Genomic DNA, 25,703 nt, shown 5'->3' on the forward strand with positions numbered 1-25,703 from the left:
CACTCAGTAGGATTTTTTATACTTAGGCGAGTACGAGACTGCAGCTAAGCCCCCGAGTGAGAGGATTGCTCTTCACTCGGTAGGATTTTTTAAACTTTGGCGAGTACGGAAATGCAGCTAAGCCCCCGAGTGAGAGGCTTGCTCTTCACTCGGTAGGATTTTATAAACTTAGGCGAGTCAGGTTCACGGCTAAGCCCCTGAGTGAGAAGCTTGCTCTTCACTCGATAGGATTTTTAAAACTTAGGCAAATCAGGTTCGCCGCTAAGCCCCCGAGTGAGAGGCTTGCTCTTCAGTCGGTTGTATTTGTAAAACTTAGGCGAATCAGGTTCGCGGCTAAGCCACCCACTGGTTTTCTTTAACACATGCATATGTAAGAACAATCATCTAGAAGACTTTAAAACTGTGTCTTTTATAAACAAACTGAAAAGATACTGCTTATTACATCTCATCAGACCGAATGTTTAAGTATAAAAATGGCGGAGCAGCTCCGCATTCCAAGCGCGTGGCTCGTCTTTCTTGTGTTCCACATTGTAAAGGTGATATGCTCCGTTGTGGAGCACCTTGGTAGTGATGAAGGGACCTTCCCAAGCAGGAGCAACCTTATGGGGCCGTTGCTGATCACTCGGAGCACAAGGTCTCCTTCCTGAAATGCTCGACCTCTCATGTTTCTGGCATGGAATCGATAGAGGTCTTGCTGATAAATGGTCGACTGGATCAGGGCCATCTCCCTTTCTTCTTCCAGAAGATCAACAACATCCTGTCGAGCTTGTTAAGCTTCAGCTTCTGAGAAGATTTCTACTCGGGGTGCATTGTGAAGCAAATCACTCGATAGCACAGCTTCAGCCCCATTGACCATGAAGAAGGGAGTTTGATCAGTCGACCGATTCGGTGTTGCTCTTAATCCCCAAAGGACTTATGGAAGCTCATCTACCCAAGCACCTGTTGCATGTTTGAGGTGACGCATCAATCGAGGTTTCAACCCTTGGATGATCAAACCATTTGCTCTTTCTGCCTGTCCATTCGACTACGGGTGGGCGACTGAAGCGTAGTCGACTCGAGTGCCTTGGGAAGCGCAAAATGCTCTGAACTCATCAGAATCAAAGTTGGAGCCATCATCCGTGATAATGCTGTGAGGGACTCCATATCTAAATGTCTGTTCTCTGGTGAAACTGATGGCAGTGCCAGAATCAAGATTCTTGATGGGTTTGACTTCGATCCATTTAGTGAACTTGTCGACTGCTACAAGCAAATGAATGAAACCACTTCTGCCGGTCCTCAGGGGTCCAACCATATCCAATCCCCAAACAGCAAATGGACAGACGAGTGGAATAGTCTTCAGGGCTGATGCAGGCTTTTGGGACATGTTGGAGTAGAACTGACAACCTTCACATTTGTCGACAATTTCTTTCGCCATCTCATTTGCTCGTGGCCAATAGAATCCCGCTCGGTATGCTTTGGCCACAATGGTCCGACAGGATGCATGGTGACCACAGGTCCTTGAGTGGATGTCATTGAGGATCATTCAACCATCTTTTGGTGTGATGCATCGTTGAGCAACTCCAGTAACACTCTCTCTAAAAAGTTGTCCACCTATCATGGTGAAAACTTTGGATCGACGAACAATCTGACAGGCCTCATATTCATCTTCTGGAAGTTCCTTTCTGAGCAGATATGCAATATATGGCACCGTCCAATCGGGGATGAGGACCAAAACCTCCATGATCAGGTCGACCATGGCTGGAATCTCGACTTTAGTCGGATCAGTATAACTTTTTGGTTGCAGGGGCTCTTCTCTGAAATGATCTTCTTGAACTAACAGTGTGTGAAGATGCTATAGGAACACATTGCTGGGATTGGGCTCCCGCTTAGAACCTATCTTCACCAAGTCATCAGCTGCTTGATTCTTCAGTCGGGGTATATGATGGAGCTCTAACCCTTCAAACTTATTTTCTAAATTCCTCACCGCATTGCAATAACCAGTCATGGCCGGGCTCCTGACGTCCCACTCTTTCATCACTTGATTAACCACTAAATCTGAGTCATCATAAACCATTAGGCGAGGAACACCGAGTGAAATGGCCATACGCAACCCATATAGAAGTGCTTCATACTCAGCTTCATTGTTGGAGGAATCAAAGTGAATCTGGAGAACATAACTGAGATTGTCACCTCGGGGGGATACCAGTACTACCCTAGCGCCAGAACCGTTCAGCATCTTGGATTCATCAAAGAACATAGTCCAATGCTCTGAGTGAATCTGAGTCGGTTGTTGCTGCTCAACCCACTCGGCGAGGAAATCTGCTATTTCTTGGGACTTGATTGCTTTCTTTGCCTCAAACTTGATATCCAATGGAAGGAGTTCAATCGCCCATTTTGCCACTCGACCAGTTGCATCTCTGTTGTTCAGAATTTCTGACAATAGAGCGTTTCTGACGAATGTAATTGAATGATCTGAGAAATAATGTGCAACCTTCTTTGTGGTCAAGTAAATTCCATACACAAGCTTATGATAATGCGGATATCTCTGCTTGGATGGAGTCAAGACTTCAGAAATATAGTACACTGGGCGCTGAACCTTATAGGCTTTACCTTCTTCTTCCCACTCGACCGTGAGTACTGTACGAACAACTTGTCCAGTGGCTGCATTATAAAGCAGTAAAGGCTCTTTGCTGATTGGAGCAGCAAGCACCGGCTGAGTGGAAAGCAGGGCTTTGAGCTCTGCAAACACTGCGTCAGCTTCAGGAGTCCACTCAAACTTATCGGATTTCTTCATCAGTCGGTAAAGAGGCAATGCCTTTTCACCGAGACGAGAGGTGAATCGACTCAAAGTGGCCAAACAACCAGTGAGCTTCTGAACGTCATGCACACGCATAGGGCGCTTCATTCGGAGGATTGCACAACCTTTCTCTGGGTTTGCATCGATCCCTCATTCGGAAATGAGGAAACCGAGTAACTTTCCGCCCGAGACTCCGAACGTGCACTTTGACGGATTAAGCTTGATATCATATCTCCTCAGATTGGCAAAGGTTTCAGCGAGGTCAGTCAGCAGGTCGGAACCTTTACGCGACTTAACCACGATGTCATCCATATATGCTCCCACATTCCTACTGATTTGAGTGAGCAGGCACTTCTGAATCATCCTCATAAATGCGGCACCAACATTCTTGAGACCAAAGGGCATGGTAACATAGCAAAACCACCCGAATGGGGTGATAAAAGCTTTTTTTATTTCATCGGGTCCATACAGTCAGATCTGATGATACCCGGAATATGCATCCAGAAAAGACAAACGCTCACACCCCGCAGTTGAGTCGACAATCCGGTCGATGCGAGGGAGAGGAAAATGATCTTTCGGGGAGGCCCGATTGATATGCTTCAAATCAATGCACATAAGAAGTGAATCGTCCTTCTTAGGGACCATGACAACATTGGCGAGCCACCCGGAGTGGTAAATTTCACGGATGAACTCAGCTGCCATAAGCCGAGCCACCTCCTTGCCAATTGCCTTTCTCTTCTCCACGGTGGACCAACGGAGATGCTCTTTAACGGGTTTTGCCTTCGGGTTGACTCGCAAACGGTGCTCAGCCAGTCCCCTGCGTACACCGGGCATGTCAGAAGGTTTCCATGCAAAGATGTCCCAGTTCTCACAGAGGAACGGGATGAGCGCTTCTTCCTATTTGCTATCGAGCGTTGATGAGATATGATTCGGAGCGGCATTGGGATCGGTCGGGTGAATGTGAACCGGCTTCGTTTCACCGGACGACTGAAATGCAGATTCTGAAGGAGGCTTCTTGGCGCGTAACAAATCGCTCGGATCTGCATTCTTCTGGTACTCTTGCATTTCTACTGCAGCGATCTAATCAGTAGCAATCTTCGAGCCCTTCTGGAGGCACTCTTCTGCTCTCTGCCGATTACCATTAATTGTGATCACGCCTCTGGGCCTGGCATCTTCAGCTTAAGGTACATGTAACACGGTCGAGCCATGAAACGAGCATACCAGGCCTGCCCAGAACATCATGATAGGCACTTTGAAAATCCAGAACTTCAAATGTCAACTTTTCCTTACGGTAATTCTTTGAATCACCAAAAACCACGTCAAGAGTGATCTGGCCGAGTGAATCAGCTTTCTTTCCAGGGATAACTTCGTGGAACCTCATGTTGCTTTCACTAAGCTTGGACATCAGAATGCCCATTCCCTTCAGGGTGCCATCGTATAGAATATTCAAACCACTTCTGCCATCCATCAATACTTTGGTCAGTCAAGTGCCTCCAACAACTGGCTCGACTACCAATGCTTGCTGCCCTGGAGTGGCAACGCCTGCTGGGTGATCGGACTGGTCGAATGTGATTGCAGTTTGTGACCACTTCAAATATGTTATTGTTGCTCGAGCAACCATGTTCACTTCTCTGTTTATGACTTTCAGTCGACTTTTGCTCTCCATGTCAGCAAAAATCACTAAGGTAGATTTGACGTTGGGGAAACCATCATCCTCTTCTTTGTCTTCATCCTTATTAGATTCCTTCTCTTTCTCACTGGATTGCTTCTCTCGGAACTGCTGGATAAGGAGTCGACATTATCGAGTGGTATGCTTGGGATAAATCAGGTTTCCTTCTTCATCCTTCTTGGTGTGAATATGACACGACAAATCTAGTACATTATTTCCTGCTTGATCTTTTACCTTCTTGGGGGTCCAGGGCCCCTTAGGTTTTTCCCTTAAATTTTCCATGGAGCACAGCTACAGTATCACCAGGTCCTGCGGGTTCAGCTTTGCATTTCTGCTTCTGACTGGAATTCCCTCCCCCGGTGTCCTGGCCGACTAGTTTTCTCTTGCCACTGCGGAGTCAGTCTTCTTCTTTGCCATTAGCGTACCGAGTGGCTATTTCCATCATTCGGGTCAGGGTCATATCTCCTTTCTGACCAAATTTCAGGTTAAGCTCTCTATACCGAACACCCTCCTTGAAGGTGCAAACTGCTTGATGCCGAGACACATTCTCCACTGTGTGATGCAAAGTGGTCCACCTATGGATATAATCCCTCAAAGTTTCATTCGGTTTTTATACGCAATTCTGAAGTTCTGCCAACCCTGCAGGTCATTTGCATGTGCCCTCAAATGTCCTAACCAACACTCGGGCCAACTCTTCCCAACTGAATATACTGCCTGGAGTCAACTGATTCAACCACGCTCTGGCCGAACCCTCCAAAATAAGAGGAAGATGCTTCATTGCCACTTCATCATTACCACCACCGATCTGTATAGCCACTCGGTAATCCTCCAACCACGTGTCAGGCTTTGATTCTCCGGTAAACTTGCTCACTCCTGTTGCCAACCTGAAGTTGGGGGGAATCTCTTCTTTGGGCAACCTGAAGATAGAGCTCATCTCTTCTTTGCTTGCAACTTCAGCCAACGTGTCTGGAATTATTTGGGCATCTCATGGAGTGTTCACCCTAACCAGAATACTTTTGAAATGGCTTGCGCGGCCAGGAAGGAATTTGGTCAGCCTTTTTTCACTGAGGTAGTCTTTACGGCTACTTGGAATATTTGGACCCAAAGGAATGGAAGGATCTTCAGAAATGAGTTGCCCACTTTCAGATCTTGGAGGAGGAATTTTATTCATGATATTTCTCTTTTAGCTCATAGAATCAAGTGTAAATATAGAGATAGACTAACCTCTTGGATAGCTTCCCTTCCTAATCTCTCTCTGTAAGTAGCCTTTCTTTGCTCTTTGTAATTTTGTACAGCGTACCTATTGTTTTTAATAAAGGGCTGTGAGGCTGTTGCCTTGCAGTATATAGTCAAAAAAAACCTGAAGTTGGGGGGAATGTCAGGAGCTCTGATGGCTCCACTGAAACACTCTGGACCGAAAACATGAACTCTACTGCCAGTCGGACGATCTCTGTCAAGTCCTTCTCTGTGTGCTCTGTTCCTATCGACCATAGCTTGTACGAGGATCGACCTCGCATCAAAAGCTGACTCTCTTGGGTCGACCGGTACCCTCCGCTCACCGCTGCGCGGGCGCCTATTATCATATTGCCGGGGCACATATGATCCAATCCTCGGAGGAGGCGTAGGTAATCTACAGCGGTCATCACAGCCGAGTCGGTGGTCATACTGCTCGTGGTTCCGACCCACGTACTGCACTTGGTGATGCCCATGTCCCTCACGTTGCAGGGGCGATCTTGGGCTGTGAGCCGATTGAACTGTGTCAGCCATCACAGATCTGCTGTGTATCCTATTGGGAGACTAAGAAACATCTGAGTTTTGCTCTCCTCCTGCCCGAAGCAGCGCCTTGATCTGCATCAAACCTCTTCCAGCTTCTGACTAAGACGGCTGGATCGACTCTGCTATACGGGCTGCAGCTGCAAGATTCTGAATCGGAGTGCGATATACCTGAGGGTCGGACGGAAATAACTATCGTCATCGCCGACTGGATTCTGGGATCTGCTGACGGGTGCGCTCGTCGAGTGCATGCTGAAGGTTCTCCAGTCAAGTGTGCTCAGCCAAAGTGGCCAGGCGCACCGCCTCCAAGGCCCAAGCCTCAGAGGTCTCTCCGACGATGGGCGTGTGGAGTGCCTCCATGTTACGGTGGTGAGGTTCCTCCCTCTGCTGTGAAGTGAGGGCTTCGGGATAATATTCTTCATGAACACGTGATGGATCGCCGCTGCCATCGCCGTCGTTGCCGCGACGAAAACCATGCGGGTTGTGTGGTGTGTTGATCAACAAGACTTCTGTCGCAGGCTAACGGCTGTCACACTCGGACAAGGTCTCGACGGAGCCACTCCACAGATCGAATAGCCCGTAAAGAGATTCTTTGGGCTCGATTGCCGTGACTTGAGGGGTGGCCGACGGGCGGGACACCGCATGCTTCACCCACCGCTAGAGTCGCGATCGACCGGATTGCTTGTGACGATGAACAGCAGGGAGCAAAGATGCCACGGGAGCCGACCAATACTGGGTCGACGGCTGCCGCAAAAGGACGTCACAGACGCACGCGTGAAAGTGTGTAGCCCCGCGGACGAGGAGCGTCTCGACGTTGAGGGTGGCCTCCTGGAGCCAAGCGGAGTCGTCGGCGAAGAAAACGAGCGCGCCGAGACGGATCTCGCGGCCCTCAGCCAATCCGCCGCCGGAAACAATGATGATGTGAATCGGAAAAATCGCAACCTCACCGAAAAGTCGCTAAGACACCTGCCCCATGGTGGGCGCCAACTGTCTTGGGAGTAAGTTTGACAATAGAATAAGGGGTATTTATGGAGAGGCAAGGTCCTAGCTGCGATGAGGTTGTGCACGCAAGGTTTACAAGTTCAGGCCCTTCGTGGAGGAAGTAACAACCCTACGTCTTGGTGCCCGGAGGCTTGGTTGATAGGATTATGCGTGAAGTTACAGGGGGTGCGAACCCTTGTCCCCGAGGAGGGGATGGTTTATATAGAGTGCGCCAGGACCCCGACCATCCCCCATTACATAGGGTTCAATGTAAATTAAGACAAGGCGTTACTGGTAACGCTAGCTATAAAGAGATTTAAATGATCTTAAAGACTGCAGAGTGAACGCTTGACCGTTGCCATCCTGAGTGACTTTAGGTCTTCTGTACTCCGAGTGGTTTCTTGTTCGGTCGAGTGGAATTGGGATACCCGAGTGGAACTGTTGGTGGGGTCGGATGCACTCTGAGGTGATCTCAGTCGGTAGGTGCTGTTGTGCTTTGCATGCCTTTGAATGTAGGGCAGTGTCCTTGGGAAGGGTGTCTAGGTCAGGCCTATTACACTACCCTAGGTACATGTCATCGTCATTAGCCCCCAAATGGATCAGGGTCCGAGTGAGGAAGAGGTTGAAGATGATTCCGACCCGGTTTTTGTGCTTCGAGGCATTTTACATAGGCAGATGAATTACACTGAGACTTCAACTTCATTTAAAGTCGTCTTGATCCATTCAGATTTGGTCGAATGAACTTATGCCGAACTTGTGCTGGAGCGGTATGAAATCTTTGGCGCGATTGGTTGTACTGTCGTCCCCAGATCTCACGGGATTCAAAATTTGGGGAAGCGCGTGAGGCGGAGGGCACCGCGGTAAAATGAGACAGTTTAGGAAGGGGCGCCTCGATCTCTGTGCCACCTTTTCTGCCACGTGCCCAGCGCGCAAATGTTGCGGGATTTGACATGATCATATGGGCCCACGAGTCAGCCACTCGGAACCGGGCCTATATAAGGCTGCAGCCGATGTATTCTGCACAGTGGTCGCCATTCCCCTTCTTCCTCCTCTGCTTTTCCACCGCATTCGTCTCCACTCTCGACGTCGCCGCCTCGTTCGTGCGCAGCCTGCAATGATGGGGAAGAACAAGACGGCGGCCCTGGAGCGCGCGAAGAAGGCGATGACGGCGGCCCTGGAGCGTGCAAAGAAGGCAACGGCGGCGGGGGGGGGGATCGTCGTCGAGGGCCAGCCAACCGCCCAGCTGGATCCAGGGCGACTGGATCCGGTCCATGATTTCGAAGGATGATCTGGTGGATCTAGCTAAAGGGGGCTTGATTGCCCATAGATCTTGGAGGCAGCCGGGCAACGAGACCGCGCCGCAGCCGCAGGAGGGTGAGTGCGTCCTCCTCACAACCCACGTTGACCGCAGTTTCTGTTTTCCCCCTCATCCGTTTTTCCGAGGTTTCCAGAACTTTTTCGAAGATCAACTTCATCACTTTTCCCCCAACACCATCATATATCTCGCTGCATTTGTGTCTATGTGTGAAAGTTTCCTGGGTTTCCAATCGCATTGGGGTCTCTTCAAACACATCTTCACTTGCCGTTCTTAGTCTGTGAAAAAGGCTAATCCGAGTTATGAGAGGATGCACGTGATTCAGATGTGCTGAGGTCTAGGGATTCGGATGAGGGGCATGAGTACTTTTCCGTCTATGACTCTTCCCGATTCGGTTAGAAGGTGGAAGTTGACCTGGATTTACTGTAAGGACCAACCGACTCCTGGGCAGTCGACTGGTCTTCCTCCCTTCCCCATGGATTTGGTCCAGCATCCCTCCTCGATGAAAGTGACTTCAGCAGAGAAAATAGAGGTGAACATGTTGGTTGAACGAGTAGTCGAATTAGTTCGTGACGGTGTGACCAACATGGATTTGTTGGAGGTGTTTCTCAATCGACGCATCTAGCCATTCTAGGCTCGCGATCATCCTATGTGGATGTACTCGGGCATTGAGGACACCACTCAGATTCACCCAGAGGAAGTCACTAAGGAGACGGTGGAGCAGTGGTTGTAGGGCATCACTGGAAACAAAGACAACCCCAGGGGGTCCAGGAGAATCCAACCATTCGACTCCTCCAATGAACCAGACAAGGTTTGACTCTCACTACCGAGTGCCTTTTGTTCTGTTGGTAGGATCTTCTCCTGCATGTCTTTGAACTGTTAAGAAGGAGATCAATATGCATGTGTATTAGTTGTGTGAGTAGATATCGATAATAATGTAAAAATTGTGAATAGTGTTCTGGCAAACGTTGTTGGAGAACGTAGAAGAAATTCAAAATTTTCTACGCATCACCAAGATCAATCTATGGAGTCATCTAGCAACGATGGAGGAGTGGATCTACATATCCTTGTAGATCGCGCGCGGAAGCGTTCAAGAGAACAGGGTTGATGGAGTCGTACTCGTCCTGATCCAAATCACCGATGATCCTAGCGCCGAATGGATGGCACCTCCGCGTTCAACACACGTACGGAGCAGCGACGTCTCTTCCTTCTTGATCCAGCAAGGGGGAAGGAGAGGTTGATGGAGATCCAGCAGCACGACGGCGTGGTGGTGGAAGTAGCGGGATTCCAACAGGGCTTCGCCAAGCGCTGCGAGAGGAGGGAGATGTGTCATGGGAGGGAGAGGGAGGCGCCAGGGCTCAGGTTTTGCTATCCTCCCTTTCCCCCACTATATATAGGGGCAAGGGAGAGGGGGGGCGCAGCCTTGGCCCTTCCTCCAAGGAAGGGTGCGGCCAGGGAGGAGTCCCTCCTCCCCAAGGCACCTCAGAGGTGCCTTCCCCCTTTAGGACTCTTCCTTTCCTTATCTCTTGGTGCATGGGCCTCTTGGGGCTGGTGCCCTTGGGCCATACAGGCCAAGGCGCAGACCCCTACAGCCCATGTGCCCCCCTGGGGCAGGTGGCCCCACCCGGTGGACCCCCGGGACCCTTCCGGTGGTCCCGGTACAATACCGGCGACCCCGAAACTTGTCCCGATGGCCGAAATAGCACTTCGTATATATAATTCTTTACCTCCGGACCATTCGGGATCTCATCCGGGACTCCGAACAACTTTCGGGTCACCGCATACTAATATCTCTATAACCCTAGCGTCACCGAACCTTAAGTGTGTAGACCCTACGGGTTCGGGAGACATGCAGACATGACCGAGATGACTCTCCGGTCAATAACCAACAGCGGGATCTGGATACCCATGTTGGCTCCCACATGTTCCACGATGATCTCATCGGATGAACCACGATGCCAAGGACTTAATCAATCCCGTATACAATTCCCTTTGTCTATCGGTACGACACTTGCCCGAGATTGGATCGTCGGTATCCCGATACCTTGTTCAATCTCGTTACCGGCAAGTCTCTTTACTCGTTTTGTAACACATCATCCCGTTATCAACTCCTTGATCACATTGTGCACATTATGATGATGTCCTACCGAGTGGGCCCAGAGATACCTCTCCGTTTACACGGCGTGACAAATCCCAGTCTCGATTCGTGCCAACCCAACAGACACTTTCGGAGATACCTGTAGTGTACCTTTATAGCCACCCAGTTACTTGTGACGTTTGGCACACCCAAAGCACTCCTACGGTATCCGGGAGTTGCACAATCTCATGGTCTAAGGAAATGATACTTGACATTAGAAAAGCTTTAGCATACTAACTACATGATCTTGTGCTAGGCTTAGGATTGGGTCTTTGTGCATCACATCATTCTCCTAATGATGTGATCCCGTTATCAATGACATCCAATGTCCATGGTCAGGAAACCGTAACCATCTATTGATCAACGAGCTAGTCAACTAGAGGCTTACTAGGGACATGGTGTTGTCTATGTATCCACACATGTATCTGAGTTTCCTATCAATACAATTCTAGCATGGATAATAAATGATTATCATGAACAAGGAAATATAATAATAACTAATTTATTATTGCCTCTAGGGCATATTTCCAACAAACGTACCCATTGCTGTCTATCAGATTTGCTCCTTTTGGACGCCATCATGCGAATGTTCTCGCAAACATAGTATGCACACACTTCAGCCCTGGCGCCTACTTCAGGGCCTTTACGAGAATATAATTTAATCATATAATAATTAATTAAGCATGATAATTAATTAATGGTATTGAAACAAGAATTAAAGAGATGGTATCTAGCTAGTACTACTTAATTACTTACCTTGGGTCGAAACCAAAACAGCTTTTGTCGCCATTTGCCTGGAGTCACCTTGATGAACTTTGCCCAAGCCCTGCCCGTCGGCAAAGAAAATTAATAAAGGGGTTATTAAATAGTTGATATCAGGAAATGACGAACTAAATACGCCGAGATATAGTTAATAATGATTGAAATTACCTGCCGACTGTCCCTTTCAAGATGGTGAAGTCACTTTCTTTTTTAAGTAGTGAGTCCAGTACTTCAACTGTTCCTTCTTCAACTTTAATGATTAACAAGATCCAGTAGTAAATGCATGCGCACACGTTTGCATGTCTTAATTAAGCGGGCATGTGCATAACACTAATCAACTACCCTAAACCCTATACATTTAATTATTAACATCTAGCTAGCTAGTAAGCAAAAACAGAATTTGTAGTACAAGACAGTGTGACTCACAAGAAGTTGTAAGGAAGTAGTATATCTTCATTGGTATTGAGGCGCTTCAAGAACTCTAGCATTTTATTCTCTACATCTTCTTTATACCATTCCAACTTCCATGTGTGTTCATTAATGGTATTTGGGTCAATGAACCCAATGCCATAGCGTCCAGCTTTTTTCATTTCATACATCTTCATCCTTCATAATACCACAAAAAAGAATATAGTGAGGATAATTACAGGTAATGATCGATCAATGAGCACTAAAGCTAGCTTGAGACTTCAATTACAGAAAGAAATCACTTACAGACAATAGCAACTGACGAGAGATTTGTCGAGTGCTTCTTGATTGAATAACTGAAATAGTTCTGAATAGTCAACGGATAGAGCTATCTTATGGAAGTAATACTCTTCCTTGACGTTCACCATGAGGGACTCTCGATTGGAACTCTTGGTAATTTTCATGTACCAATCATGCAATTCATACATTCTCGTGGCTTGACCAAAGGTTCGCTGCAGACATATTTCCGTTTTATGTCTTCCTCTCTATGCGGAGACATGGGCTTGATCTCGAGGAGTTGTCCAACAGTGATACCGAGCTCTTTAGCATGCTCGTCGGTTATTACCAACTGACCGACACCGGTACTCTCATGTGTTGGTACAACAAGCGGGGGGATCGATTGCGCCGCCTGTTCTCCCAGCTAGGGAATGGTTTTCCGGCATTTTTTGCCAGCTGCTTGGCTCGAGCTCGAGCTCGACTCCTTCTGTAGTGGTGCTCGATGAGCCTTCCTGATTTGGCGCTCATAGTCTGAGTCAACAGGCATGGGAGCTTGTGGTTCAACCATACGAATAAAGTGGTCAACGACTTTATCGGGCACTTTGGCCTTTCGCGGTGGTGGCGGTTTTGGTCCAAAATGGGCGTCCAATTGGGCCCTCACTTCCGCTTCGTTTTCCACTTTGGTCATGTCGTAAGGCCTCTTCAGAAGAGGCATGAGGCTTGGACCATATTGAAATCGCTTGCCTCCTCCTATACCTCCTGTACTACCTCGACTTGTACCGCTACGTACCATAGCTGCGGCGGCTCTCTTCGGCGATTGCTGAGGCAGCGGAGACGGCTGACGTGGCTGAGTTGGAGCAGGAGGAGTGGCCTGACGCGGTATCGTACTTGGAGGAGGAGTGGCCTGACGGTGCGTTGGTGGACTTGAAGCGGGAGGACTGGCCTGACGCTGTGCCAGACTTGAAGCAGGAGGAGTGGCCTGACATTGTGCCAGACTTGGAGGAGGAGGAGTGGCCTGATGCATTGGTGGACTTGGAGGAGGAGTGGCCTGACGCGTTGTCTGAGTTGAAGTAGGAGGAGTGGCCTGACGCGGTGGCGGACTTTGAGGAGGAGTCGGCTGACACGGTGTTAGTGGCCTTCGAAAGATGATGCAATCCTTTCTCCATAGGATGATACGATGTATGGCCTCTCCCAGTGTGTGCTCCTCGTCACCTCCAGGAATGTCAAGCTCTAGCCCCGAATATTGGTCCACCACCTCATCAACCACGACACGAGCATAGCTGGCTGGAATCGGGTTGCAATAGAAGGTTCCTTCCGGGGGATTTGTACAAGAGATGGCGTCCGCCACCTTCGTGGATATGTTCTTCATTTGGAAGTGTAGCTCACAGTTAGTGTTCTCCATGATGTGATCCACAGGGTATCTATCCAGCAGTGCGTCGCCCGAGGCGAAACCCACGTTGCTTCTCAGCATGGATGGGATGGTGCTATCCGATGCTGGATCATCCGCTAGCTGCTGCCGTTGCTGAGACCCCCTTTCTTGGCTAAGTGAGTCGATCTGCTGCTGCTGCCGCTGGAATTGGAGTGCCAATTCCACGTGGCTTGCTTCTAGGCCTTGAAGGCGTTCTGCTTCCTACTTCCTCTACTCCCCCTCTACCTTACTCTTCTTCTCTCCTCCATCTTCCTTCTCGCACGGCTTCTGTAGTCGGCATTCCAGTCCGAAAAGCCCTCATACCACGGAACAACGCCCTTGCCTCGTGTTCTTCCCGGGTGTTCAGGATTTCCCATGGCACACGTAAGCTCGTCATTCTCTCGGTTGGGCATGAACACCCCCGTTCGAGCCTCTTCTATTGCAACAAGTAACTTATCTTCGGCTCCTTCAAGACATGCCTTCATCGAAACCTGGCCTGTCTTCGGGTCCAACGCCCCCCATGCACATAGAACCAAGTTTTGCACCTGGGGGCCAGCTCTTAGTAACTGGAGTGACCTCTGCATCCAGCATCTCTTGCTCAGAGTTATCCCACTTAGGCATTGCCACCACGTAGCCACCTGGCCCCAGCCTATGGAACTTCTCCTTTTTTGCGGCATTGGCCTTGTTTTTTGTCGACCGTTCCTTAGATAATTCTGATTCCTCGAATTTCATGAAAGCAGGCCAGTGTTCTCTTTGCTTCTCCAGTGTTCCCTTTAATTCTGGAGTCTTCTTTCCTCCTTTGACATAGTTGGCCCATATAGTTTTCTTGGGGTTGTTGAATGCAATTGCCATCTTCCTAAGAGCAGCATCCTTGACTATCTGCACATCTACATCTGTGAAATGATCTGGTAGGGTGAAATGTTCCATGAGAGATTCCCAAAGCTTTGATTTAGCTCTGTCGTCGACAAAAGTAAGATCTAGACGTTTCTTTGCTGGCTCTTTCCATTATTGAATGGAGATCGGGAGTTGGTCCCTCACAAGAACTCCGCACCGACGAACGAACTTGTTCGCAATGTTCTTAGGCGCGCTTGGTTCGCCATTAGTTTTGATGACATCGATGTTGTTCTTTATGCCCTCCTTCAACTTTTTGGCTTGGCCTCGCATTGTCCTGCTGCCTGTAGAAGATTTGCTCAATCCAGAGGGCCGAAAGAAGAAAGATTGATTCGTTAATATATCTTTAAATCATTTAAAACATGTGATGATCACCAGATGCCTGCTTATATAAATATACCTCGCCGGTCTCTGTTATTTCAAGATCAACATTTTCTTCATCATCATAATCATAGTTCATGACTTCATCAATTCGGTTGTCGCGATCGAATATCATATCATCACCCTCCCCGGTATTGTTCAGATATTGGGAGCCGTCATCTGTTTCATTCTGATCATTTGGCCCGCGAGGGGAGCGTATGAGCTCGAACATGGCCTCTTCTCCCTCTCTGCCGGTGTTGTTCGCCATAGCTTTTAATTAATTAATCCATAAGAAATATAAAACAATTTAGTATTCAATTTACAATGCATGCATGCAATCAATAAGGAAAAACTGAATCATAGTACATGATATGCATCATCGAATATAATCTCGAATACATCTTCTCAAATAATATATATAATCTCGAATACATCGTCTCGAATAAGCTAGCTAATAAAGATCGAATACTACAGAATAATCTAGGCAACTCGCGGTTCCTGAGGCACAGGCAGTGGACACCCAAAGAGAAGGAACCGTCACAAGATCACAGCTCCGGTCATCTCCCCAAATAACCTGTCAGGTATTGGAGAACCTGACGTCCATAGCAGCCATGTAGCGACGGACGTGCTTGTCCTCCTCCCTGACACGGTGACGTACCACCTCTAGCAGGGCCGGCTCCCTCCGCACCGAAAGTGGCCCACGCGAACGCCACAAAAGGAGCTCAGGGTCGACGACGGGACCCAGGGCCGGGTTCCTCACCAAGAGGCGAGCCCCTGAAGGTAGCACCTCCTAGTGCCAGCCCGGCAGAGCCCAGTCCCGGACATGAGTTCTCTAAAGAAGGGCATCGTTACGAACGGGTCGATGGCGAGGATGCGGGCCGGGCATCGCCCAGACAAATACTATATGCCACAAAAGTAACATTTTTAAATGATTGGATTGTGATTTCTTATATACAAATTTTAAAAATGATATCGTTGCATATGTCAAAGTTCTATATGCAAATTCTAAATTTCTATAACTAAAATTATAAGAAACTTAAAAAAACATCAATCATTCTCTAACAATTTGATATTAATCTAATTCATCTAGCTAAAACCAACATTTCTAAAATTTCTAACATTTCTATATAACTAACATTTCTATAACATTTCTATAACTAAAAACAGAAAAATTTCTAACATTTCTATAAATATTTGTATAACTAAAAACATAAAAAATACTAACAATTTTATAACTAATTAACAATGTGTGTGTGTGTCCATGGTGGGGCAGGAGCTCACCGACGAGGCGAGGCGATGGGGGCGGCGACGGGGACGGCGACGGGCGGCGACGACGGGGTTGGCGATGGGCGGTGACGGGTCGGGGCGGCGATGGGCGGCATTGATGGGGATGGAGACGGGCGGCGACGGGGACGACACGGCTACGGGCGACGATGGGGATGGCGACGGGGACGGGGGCAACGATGGGCGCGGCAGCGACGGGGCAGAGGAGAAGAAGCAGCGGAAAACTAACGAATTTTCGTAAGTGTTGTTTATATAGGAGGGGCCTTTAGTACCGGTTGGAGCCACCAACCGGTACTAAAGGTCAAATTTGGCCAGGCCAAGTGACGGGAAGTGCACCCCTTTAGTACCGGGTGGTGGCTCCAATCGGTACTAAAGACCCTCCCTTTCGTACCGGTTGGAGCCACGACTTGGTACTAATGGGGAGCGCTGGCGCAGGTGCTGTGCGGGCAAGTTTAGGCCCACCTCGCTAGCCGATGGGCGCCCGCACCTGCTTATAAGCCCCGCTGCGGTAGCTGTCTCAAGCTCCTCTCTATTGCAGGTCTTTTGGGCCTACCTCTGCTTGCATGCCCTGTTGGGCCTACTAGGCTAGCGGGCCTGCATCCTGGCCCAACTACAGGATGGGTTTCTAGTCGTATGCAGGCCGCTGTGGCCCAGTAGGCGGGCTTTTTTATTTAGTTTTTTTTCTTTTCTGCTTTATTTATTTTCTTTTATTTATTTGTGAGTTGTTTTTTGATGTATTTAGAGTTTCTTTGTGAATATTTTTGCTTTAGGTGCAAAAAATTACAAACTTTCTGTTAGTGCTAGTAATTTTCAAATTTGAATTATTTGAAATTTGTCTGAATCACTAGTTTGTGAATAATTTAACTTTAAAAATATATTTTTCAGTGATGATTTTTTTGTTTAATATTAGTGTATTTTATCATTATATTCAATTTGGTAATACTTAGGTTATTTAAAAAAAATGAAATGCCTTGTAATGGATGAGTTTTCGTCCAAAACCCTGATCCATCGAAAGAGATTGTCTATTTTGTACATGAAGTGCATACAGTTTTTGCTGTAACCCTCTCAACTTTTTTGCACATGCTATGTGGGTGAAATGATGATACCATGCCAATTTTCAACCTTTTCAGAGTTCATTTGAAGTGTTTTTCAATTTCAGGGTCATTTAGCAGAAAAATCAGTAAATGCATGAAAGAATTCGTTTGCACATAAAATTTCTTTGCATTTCAAATGCCAAAACACATAAGTACCCTAACTATTACAAAGATTCCCTCTAGTTTGTTCGAAGAGGCACTTTCCAGATATACAAGTCTGGAAACTCACTAGAGAATAAAGTGATGATAGTGAAGCCGATCACATCCCAGAGTGGGATCTTTGGGTGTGAAACTTTTTCTTCACGTGTGTCCCTTTGCGCTGTAACCATGGACAATATTCATCATTTAACTGGATGCTCGGGTCAATATTCACTGTGAAGGGAGCAATTTCATCAAACTTTTCGTAATCTTCTGACATGTCTGTTTTGTCATCCACTCCCACGATGTTTCTTTTCCCTGAAAGAACTATGTGGCGCTTTGGCTCATCATATGATGCATTCGCTTCCTTATGTTTTCTTTTTCTCGGCTTGGTAGACATGTCCTTCACATAGAAAACCTACTCCACATCATTGGTTAGGACGAATGGTTCGTCTGCTTACGCTAGATTGTTGAGATCCACTGTTGTCATTCCGTACTGCGGGTCTTCTGTTACCCCGCCTCGTGTCATATTGACCCATTTGCACTGAAACAAAGGGACCTTCAAACCACATCCATAGTCAAGTTCCCATATGTCCTCTATGTAACCATAATATGTTTCCTTTCCCGTCTTGGTTGGTGCGTCAAAGCGGACACCACTGTTTTGGTTGGTGCTCTTCTTATCTTGGGCGATCGTGTAAAATGTATTCCCATTTATCTCGTACACTTTGAAAGTCATTATATTCGAAGATGGTAACTGGGACAGCAAGTACATGTCATCTTCAATAGCGGCGTCATGCATGGCATGTGTCTGCAACCAGCCGGCGAAAGTCCCCATTTATTCACGTGTAATCCAGTCGTCAGACTGCTCCGGGTGTTTGGAGCGTAGAAAATTCTTGTGTTCCTCCATATACGGAGCCACCAAGGCGGAATTCTGTAGAAATGTGTAGTGTGCTTGAGTGAGAGAATGCCCATCCATACATATTATTTGATCCCGTCCTAGCGTGCCTTTTCCATCTAGTCTGCCCTTATGCCGTGATACAGGAACACCAATCGGCTTAAGGTCAGGAATAAAGTCAATACGAAACTCAATGACCTCCTCATTTTCATGGCCCTTCGAGATGCTTCCTTCTGGCCTAGCACGGTTATGAACATATTTCTTTAAGACTCCCATGAACCTCTCAAAGGGGAACATATTGTGTAGAAATATAGGACCCAAAACATTAATCTCTTCACATAGGTGAACTAGGACGTGCGTCATGATGTTGAAGAAGGATGGTGGGAACACCAACTCGGAACTGACAAGACATTGCACCAAATCATTCTCTAACCTTGGTATGACTTGGATCGATTACCTTGTGAGACATTGCATTGAGGAATGCACATAGCTTCACAATGGCTAATCGAACGTTTTCTGGTAGAAGCCCCCTCAATGCATTCGGAAGTAGTTACGTCATAATCACGTGGCAGTCATGAGACTTTAGGTTCTGGAACTTTTTCTCTGCCATATTTATTATTCCCTTTATATTCAATGAGAAGCCAGACGGTACCTTCATACTGAGCAGGCATTCAAAGAAGATTTCCTTCTCTTCTTTGGTAAGAGCTTAGCTGGCATGACCCTGATGTGTGCCGTCTTTTCCGTGCATACGTTGCTGGTCCTCCCGTGCCTCTGGTGTTTCTTTTGTCTTCCCATACACGCCCAAGAAGCCAAGCAGGGCCACACAAAGATTCTTTGTCACGTGCATCACGTCGATTGCGGAGCGGACCTCTAGGTCTTTCCGATATGGCAGGTCCCAAAATATAGATTTCTTCTTCCACATGGGTGCGCGTCCGTCAGCGTCATTCGCAACAGGTTGACCGCCAGGACCCTTTCCAAAGATTACCTTCAAATCCTTGATCATATCATGTACATCAGCACCAGTACGGTGGCGAGGCTTCGTCCGGTGATCCGCCTCACCTATGAAATGCTTGCCTTTCTTTCTTGCGGGATGCCTACTCGGAAGAAATCGACGATGTCCCAAGTACACATTCTTCCTACAATTATCCAAATATATACTGTCGGTATCATCCAAAAAGTGCGTGCATGCACGGTATCCCTTGTTTGCCTGTCCTGAAATGTTACTGAGAGCAGGCCAATCATTGATGGTCACGAACAGCAATGCATTTAGGTCAAATTCTTCCTGTTTGTGCTCATCCCACGCACGTACACCTTTTCCATTCCACAGCTGTAAGAGTTCTTCAACTAATGTCCTTAGGTACACATCAATGTCGTTGCCGGGTTGCTTAGGGCCTTGGATGAGCACTGGCATCATAATGAACTTCCGCTTCATACACAACCTAGGAGGAAGGTTATACAAACATAGAGTCACAGGCCAGATGCTATGGTTACTGCTCTGCTCCCCAAAAGGATTAATGCCATCTGCGCTTAGACCAAACCATACGTTTCTTGCGTCACCTGCAAGCTCCTCCCTGAACTTTCTCTCAATTTTTCTCCACTGCAACCCGTCAGCGGGTACTCTCAACTTTCCATCTTTCTTAAGGTCTTAACTGTGCCATCACATAGCCTTGGCATGCTCTTTTTTCTGGAACAAACATTTCAACCGTGGTATTATAGGAGCATACCACATCACCTTGGCAGGAATCTTGTTCCTAGGGCGCTCGCCCTCGACATCACCAGGTTCATCGCGGCTGATCTTATAGCGCAATGCACCGCATACCAGGCACGTGTTCAAATCCGCGTACTCACCGCGGTAGAGGATGCAGTCATTAGGGCATGCATGTATCTTCTGCACCGCTAACCCTAGAGGGTAGACAACCTTCTTTGCTTCGTATGTACTCTCTGGCAATTCGTTATCCTTTGGAAGCATCTTCTTTAACATTACCAACAACTTTCCAAATCCCTTGTCAGATACACCATTCTCTGTCTTCCATTGCAGTAATTCCAGTGTGGTGCCCAGCTTTTTCTTGTCAGCTTCACAATTCGGGTACAACAATTTTTTGTGATCCTCTAACATGCGCTGCAACTTCTTCTTCTCCTCTTCACTTGTGCAGTTTCTCTCTGCATTGCCAATGGCCTGACCTAGATCATCAGTTGGCTCATCTGCAGATGCCTCTTCTTTAGCTTCTTCCTGCATTACCGGCTCAGCTTCTTCCCGCATTGCCGGCTCAGCTTCTTCCCCCATTGTTGTATCATCGTATTCAGGGAACCCATGGCCAGGATAGCTCTCGTCGTCCTCCTATTCTTCATTTTCTTCCATCATAACCCCTCTTTCTCCGTGCTTGGTCCAAACATTATAGTTGGGCATGAAACTAGACTCAAACAGGTGGATGTGAATGGTTTTTAACTTAGAGTAATTCTGATCATTCTTACAGCCAACACATGGACAAGGCATAAACTATCCGCCCGCTTGTTTTCCTCAGCCGCAAGCAGAAAAGTATGCACGCCATTAATGAACTGGGGAGAGCATCGATCATCGTACATCCATTGCCGACTCATCTTCATTACACAACACCGAAAGGACCAAATTAATAAAGTTCATACAACACTTAAATGCAAAAAACAAATAACTCTCTAGCTAAAGATTTTAAATGCAACAAGAAATGCGATCAAGATTGCAACTAAGGTAACAATTGATCCAACAACATAATGATACCATGCCTCACTATCAATGGCATATTTTCTAATCTTTCTAATCTTCAAGCACATTTTCTCCATCTTGATCTTGTGATCATCGACGACGTCGGCAACATGCAACTCCAATTCCATCTTATCCCCCTCAATTCTATTCAATTTTTCTTTCAAATACTCGTTTTCTCTTTCAACTAAATTTAACCTCCCGATAATAGGGTCGGTTGGAATTTCCGGTTCACATACCACCTAGATAAAAATATCTATGTCAACTTGATGGGCATAATTTGTCATAAACACGAAATGCAACAAATAGTTTTAAAAGAGAATATACCACATCCGAATCATAACACGGACGAGGGCCGACGGGGACGGATATCAAAACCATGGCACTATGTATAACAAACAACGTACGTGCCGGGTAAGATAATTATACGAGTAACTATATATCCAAATCACATAAACATGAATTTTTTATATAAAAAAGATAAGAACAAGAGGTTCACCACAAGGTGGTGCCAGCGACGGGACGGTGCGGGTGATCGACGGTGGCTACGACGGAGATTTAGGAGGCACTAAGTAAACCACACCTACATATGCAAACTAAGTGTTATTTTGACCTCAAATTCCATATAAATCAAATACTACCACATATAATACCTCCCAAATTACTAAAACCCACAAATTAATCACTATATAAACCATTGCAAGAGCTAATCTAGCAATGAGAGATGAAAGGACAAAGTTGCTAACCTTTGTGATCGTTTGAATGGATGGGGGCATTCAAATCTTGACAAAATGTGTGATGAGCTTGAGAGGAAGAAGGGAAGAACAGAGAGGAGAGGGGAAAGGGGGAAGAATAGAGCGCTGGTGGACGAAGGGTTTATATAGGACGACCTTTAGTACGCGTTCGAGGCACGAACCGGTGCTAAAGGTGCTGGAATGGCCCCTGACTGACAACATCCTGCCACCACTCTCTTTAGTACCGGCTCGTGGCACGAAGCGGTGCTAAAAGTTTGGCATGAATCGGTACTAATGAGAGCGGTCCACCTAGCCATTAGAACCGGCACTAATGGTCACGTTAGTGCCGGCTCAAATACAAACCGGGACTAATGAGCTGAACGTTTGATCCTTTTTCTACTAGTCACTCTGAGGTGATCTCAGTCGGTAGGTGCTGTTGTGCTTTGCATGCCTTTGACTGTAGGGCAGTGTCCTTGGGAAGGGTGTCTAGGTCAGGCCTATTACCCTACCCTAGGTACATGTCATTGTCAATGTCATCTTGAAAATCTCCTGGACATCCCTCCGCATGTCTGCAGAATGTATACATAGTTGCCATTCATTCAAGGGCATAATGATATGATAGTAGTAAATAAGCAGGCTCATAAGTGAAGGCTGACAAATTATCCAGTGATTCAAGCATCTTGTCACACTCGTCAAGAATGAAATGCCTCACATTCTTCAAAGAAAGGTCCTTGTCTCTAGCTAGAGCCAGAATCCTCCCAGGTTTGCCCACAACGATATGGGGGCAGTCGTTCTTGAGCAAATCCTTGTGTTTCTTGATATGAACACCTCCATAGAATACATCAACATTTAATTCCGACAGAAATTTGCTGACTCTCTCGAACTCGTTGCAAATCTACATAAGACAAGGGAGGCGAATGAGCAAACTAGGGAGAAAATGCATGAGAATAAAACAAAGTATATATTCACAAGCCCACCTGGTAGGCCAGCTCTCTGGTGTGGCACAATACAAGTCCTACCACCTGACCAACAGTAGGATCGATCTGCTGGAGAGACAGCTGTAGACCAATTCTTTCGGGACCTATTGACAGTTTTTTGTAAAATTAATTTTATTTCTCTATGGCCAAGTTCAACCTGACCAGTAGACTGAGGATGATAGGGTGATGCAATTCTATGGTTAACATCATACTTAGGAAGCATTTTGCGAAAAGCACCATGAATAAAGTATGAACCACCGTCATCATTAAACATCTAGGGACTCCAAACTTTGGGAAAATAACATCCTTAAGCATTTTAATAGAGGTATTGTGATCATCACTACTAGTTGGAATAGCTTCTACCCACATAGTAACATAATCAATAGCAACCAAAATATGAGTATATCCATTAGAGGAAGGAAAAGGTCCCATGTAATCAAAACCCCAAACATCAAATGGTTGAACATGAAGTGAATAATTCATAGGTATTTCCTAACGCTTACCAATATTACTGTGACGCCCGGAGACCGATGCGCCAGATGTCTTCCGTTTATTCGCCGTCGTTGCCATGCCATTCATTTTCTTGTTTCACTTTGCCATGTCAACATGCGTATTTCATCTGCATGTTTTTCAAAACTTGCATCCATCCGGGTCTCCAAGTTCCCTCCATTATCCATTCTGAGTCCGACCACACTCGCACGCGCCCGCGGCACCTCCGAAATATTATTTTATAAGTGGCATAAGAATGCTCTCTGAATGGGTTGAAAGTTGGCATAAAGTATTATTATAGCGTAGGTAGACTGCCTGCCAAATTTTGTCGCATTCGGAGTCCGTTTGATAGCCCAACCATCATCAGTAGCGGCACTATAGCCAGTATATTCATCGGACGTTTTTGGTATCCGAAAACCATTGCCGGACCGCATTTCGTCTCTCTCTTCTCAGCCCATGCCCCTCTACATAGCCCATCTAGCCCACCTACACTACTCCTCCGTTTCGAACCATTCGATCGAGATTAAACTATCAAAAAACGGACTAAAACCCCCTAACCTAGCCCCTCTTACTATATATGGACGCCCTAGCCCCCCCCCCACTTTTGGAAACCCTAGCTCCCGCCTCATTTTCTGCGCCCCACCTCTCTACAGCCGCCACCTTACGCCCCTGTCTTCCACCTCCCGCCGTGAGCCCGCCAAGCCCGCGCGCGGCCCAACCCAGCACATCTAGGGCCCGAGCGAGCCCGCGTCGCGCCGCCACCCGAGCGCTTTGCCTCGATCCGACGCCCCTCACCTTGTCGACCTCGCCCCGCCTCCATGCCCCATCACCAGAGAGCCCCTCCTCCCGTCTATGGCCCCGCCTCCTCGCTCAGGGCACCGGCAGAGGAGCTCCGCAGCACCAGCCACCATCGGGGCCCCGCCATGGGTGCTCGCCGTCGTGCCGAGCTCCCGGCGTCTGTGCCCCCTGTCGACCTTGGATCCGGCTACCTGGCCTCCTCCTTGCCAGATCCGGTGGATCCCCGCCGGTCCCCTGCCTCACCGCCGCCCGCCGTCGCCATGGAACCGCCGCTACCTCCCCTGCCTCGTCCCCGCTCGGGATCGAGGAGGAGGACGCTCATCGCTCGCCTCGCCTGGCAGCATGGGCCACCGCACGCCCGAGCAGCCCAACTCCGTTCTGGCCTGCTTGGCCTCTTCCTCACCATCCGGCCCACGGGCCCAATTTGAGCACCGACCCTATCCATCGCCATGTGCACGTTATAGTATTTGACGCCCAGTTCTATTTATGAAACGCCCAAGTCTTTTGACTAAAAAACATCACATATGCATTTTTGTCATGCCATAACTTTGTGCATGTTTATCCGATTGGAGTGTATAATATATCAAAATGTTGTGCTCTCTGTGCTCTACAAGATGGTGTGCTTTCACTACTAGGAAAAGGGCTATAGATGGAATTGACACTAATGGCGCACTAGACATGTGGTGCGCCATTACTATATACTAATGGCGCACCATGTGTTGGTGCGCCATTAGTGTGCAAATACTAATGGCGCACCACATCCACGGTGCGCCATTAGTAAAAAAAATTTTAAAAAAAAATTTCATCAAAACTACTAATGGCGCACCATGGGAGTGGTGCGCCATTACTAGTTACTAGTAATGGCGCACCACTCCCACGGTGCGCCATTAGTAAAAAAAGTTTTTTTAATTTTTTTTTCAAAACTACTAATGGCGCACCGTGGGAGTGGTGCGCCATTACTAGTTGAACTAGCAATGGCGCACCACCCCCATGGTGCGCCATTAGTAACTTGGCCACCACTTCCACCGAATGCACCCCCCTGTGGACCGCCTTTTCAGTTTTAAAAAAATAAACAAAAATGATGGAAATGTCAAAAAATAAAAGAAAATAAGTTTCCCATGTGATATGTGGTCTAGTTGTTGTAAAAATTTACAAATATGAATTTCGACTTTATTTGCGAAATCTCTCGAGAATTTGTAAAATGGGCATAACTTTTGCGTACAGACTCGGATGAAAAAGTTTTTTATATGAAAAATCATCTACTCGAAAAGTTACATCCGAATTTAACCGGGGGAACCCCGTTAAACATTTTCAAAATCCCCAAAAACCTAACAGAAAAAAAGTTACGGGGCTTTTAAGATCTAGAGGCAAAAAAATTCAAAAAAATTCAAACCTACCCATGGTGCGCCATTACTATCTTCCCGCCTTCAAAATTCAAAATAAGTCAAAAAAAAAATAAAAAAATAGTTACTAATGGCGCACCTGCCCATGGTGCGCCATTAGTATCTTCCCGCCTTCAAAATTCAAAATAAATCAAAAAAATAAAAAAAAAGTTAGCAATGGCGCACCTGCCCGCGGTGCGCCATTACTATGCCATATATATGGCTGGGCGTGGTCCTCTCCTCCTTCATTTTTCTCCTCCACTCCACCTCTCATCCACTCCATCTCCTCCTCTCCTCCACTCCATCTTCCCTTCTCTCCTCCGCCATACTACCCTCCTCCTCTCCGGTGACCTCCTCCTCCTCCTCTCCGGCGACCTCCTCCTCCTCCTCTCCGGCGACCTCCTCCTCCCTCCTCTCCG

General features: G+C 47.2%; 1 pseudogene; it reads right to left on the reverse strand.

The window, feature by feature from the left end:
• LOC119351028 overlaps nucleotides 1-25,703 on the reverse strand; it is a 93,189-nt pseudogene that overhangs the window by 32,029 nt on the left and 35,457 nt on the right.

The sequence above is a fragment of the Triticum dicoccoides genome, chromosome 1B, assembly GCF_002162155.2.
Source record: "Triticum dicoccoides isolate Atlit2015 ecotype Zavitan chromosome 1B, WEW_v2.0, whole genome shotgun sequence".
Lineage (NCBI taxonomy): Eukaryota > Viridiplantae > Streptophyta > Magnoliopsida > Poales > Poaceae > Triticum > Triticum dicoccoides.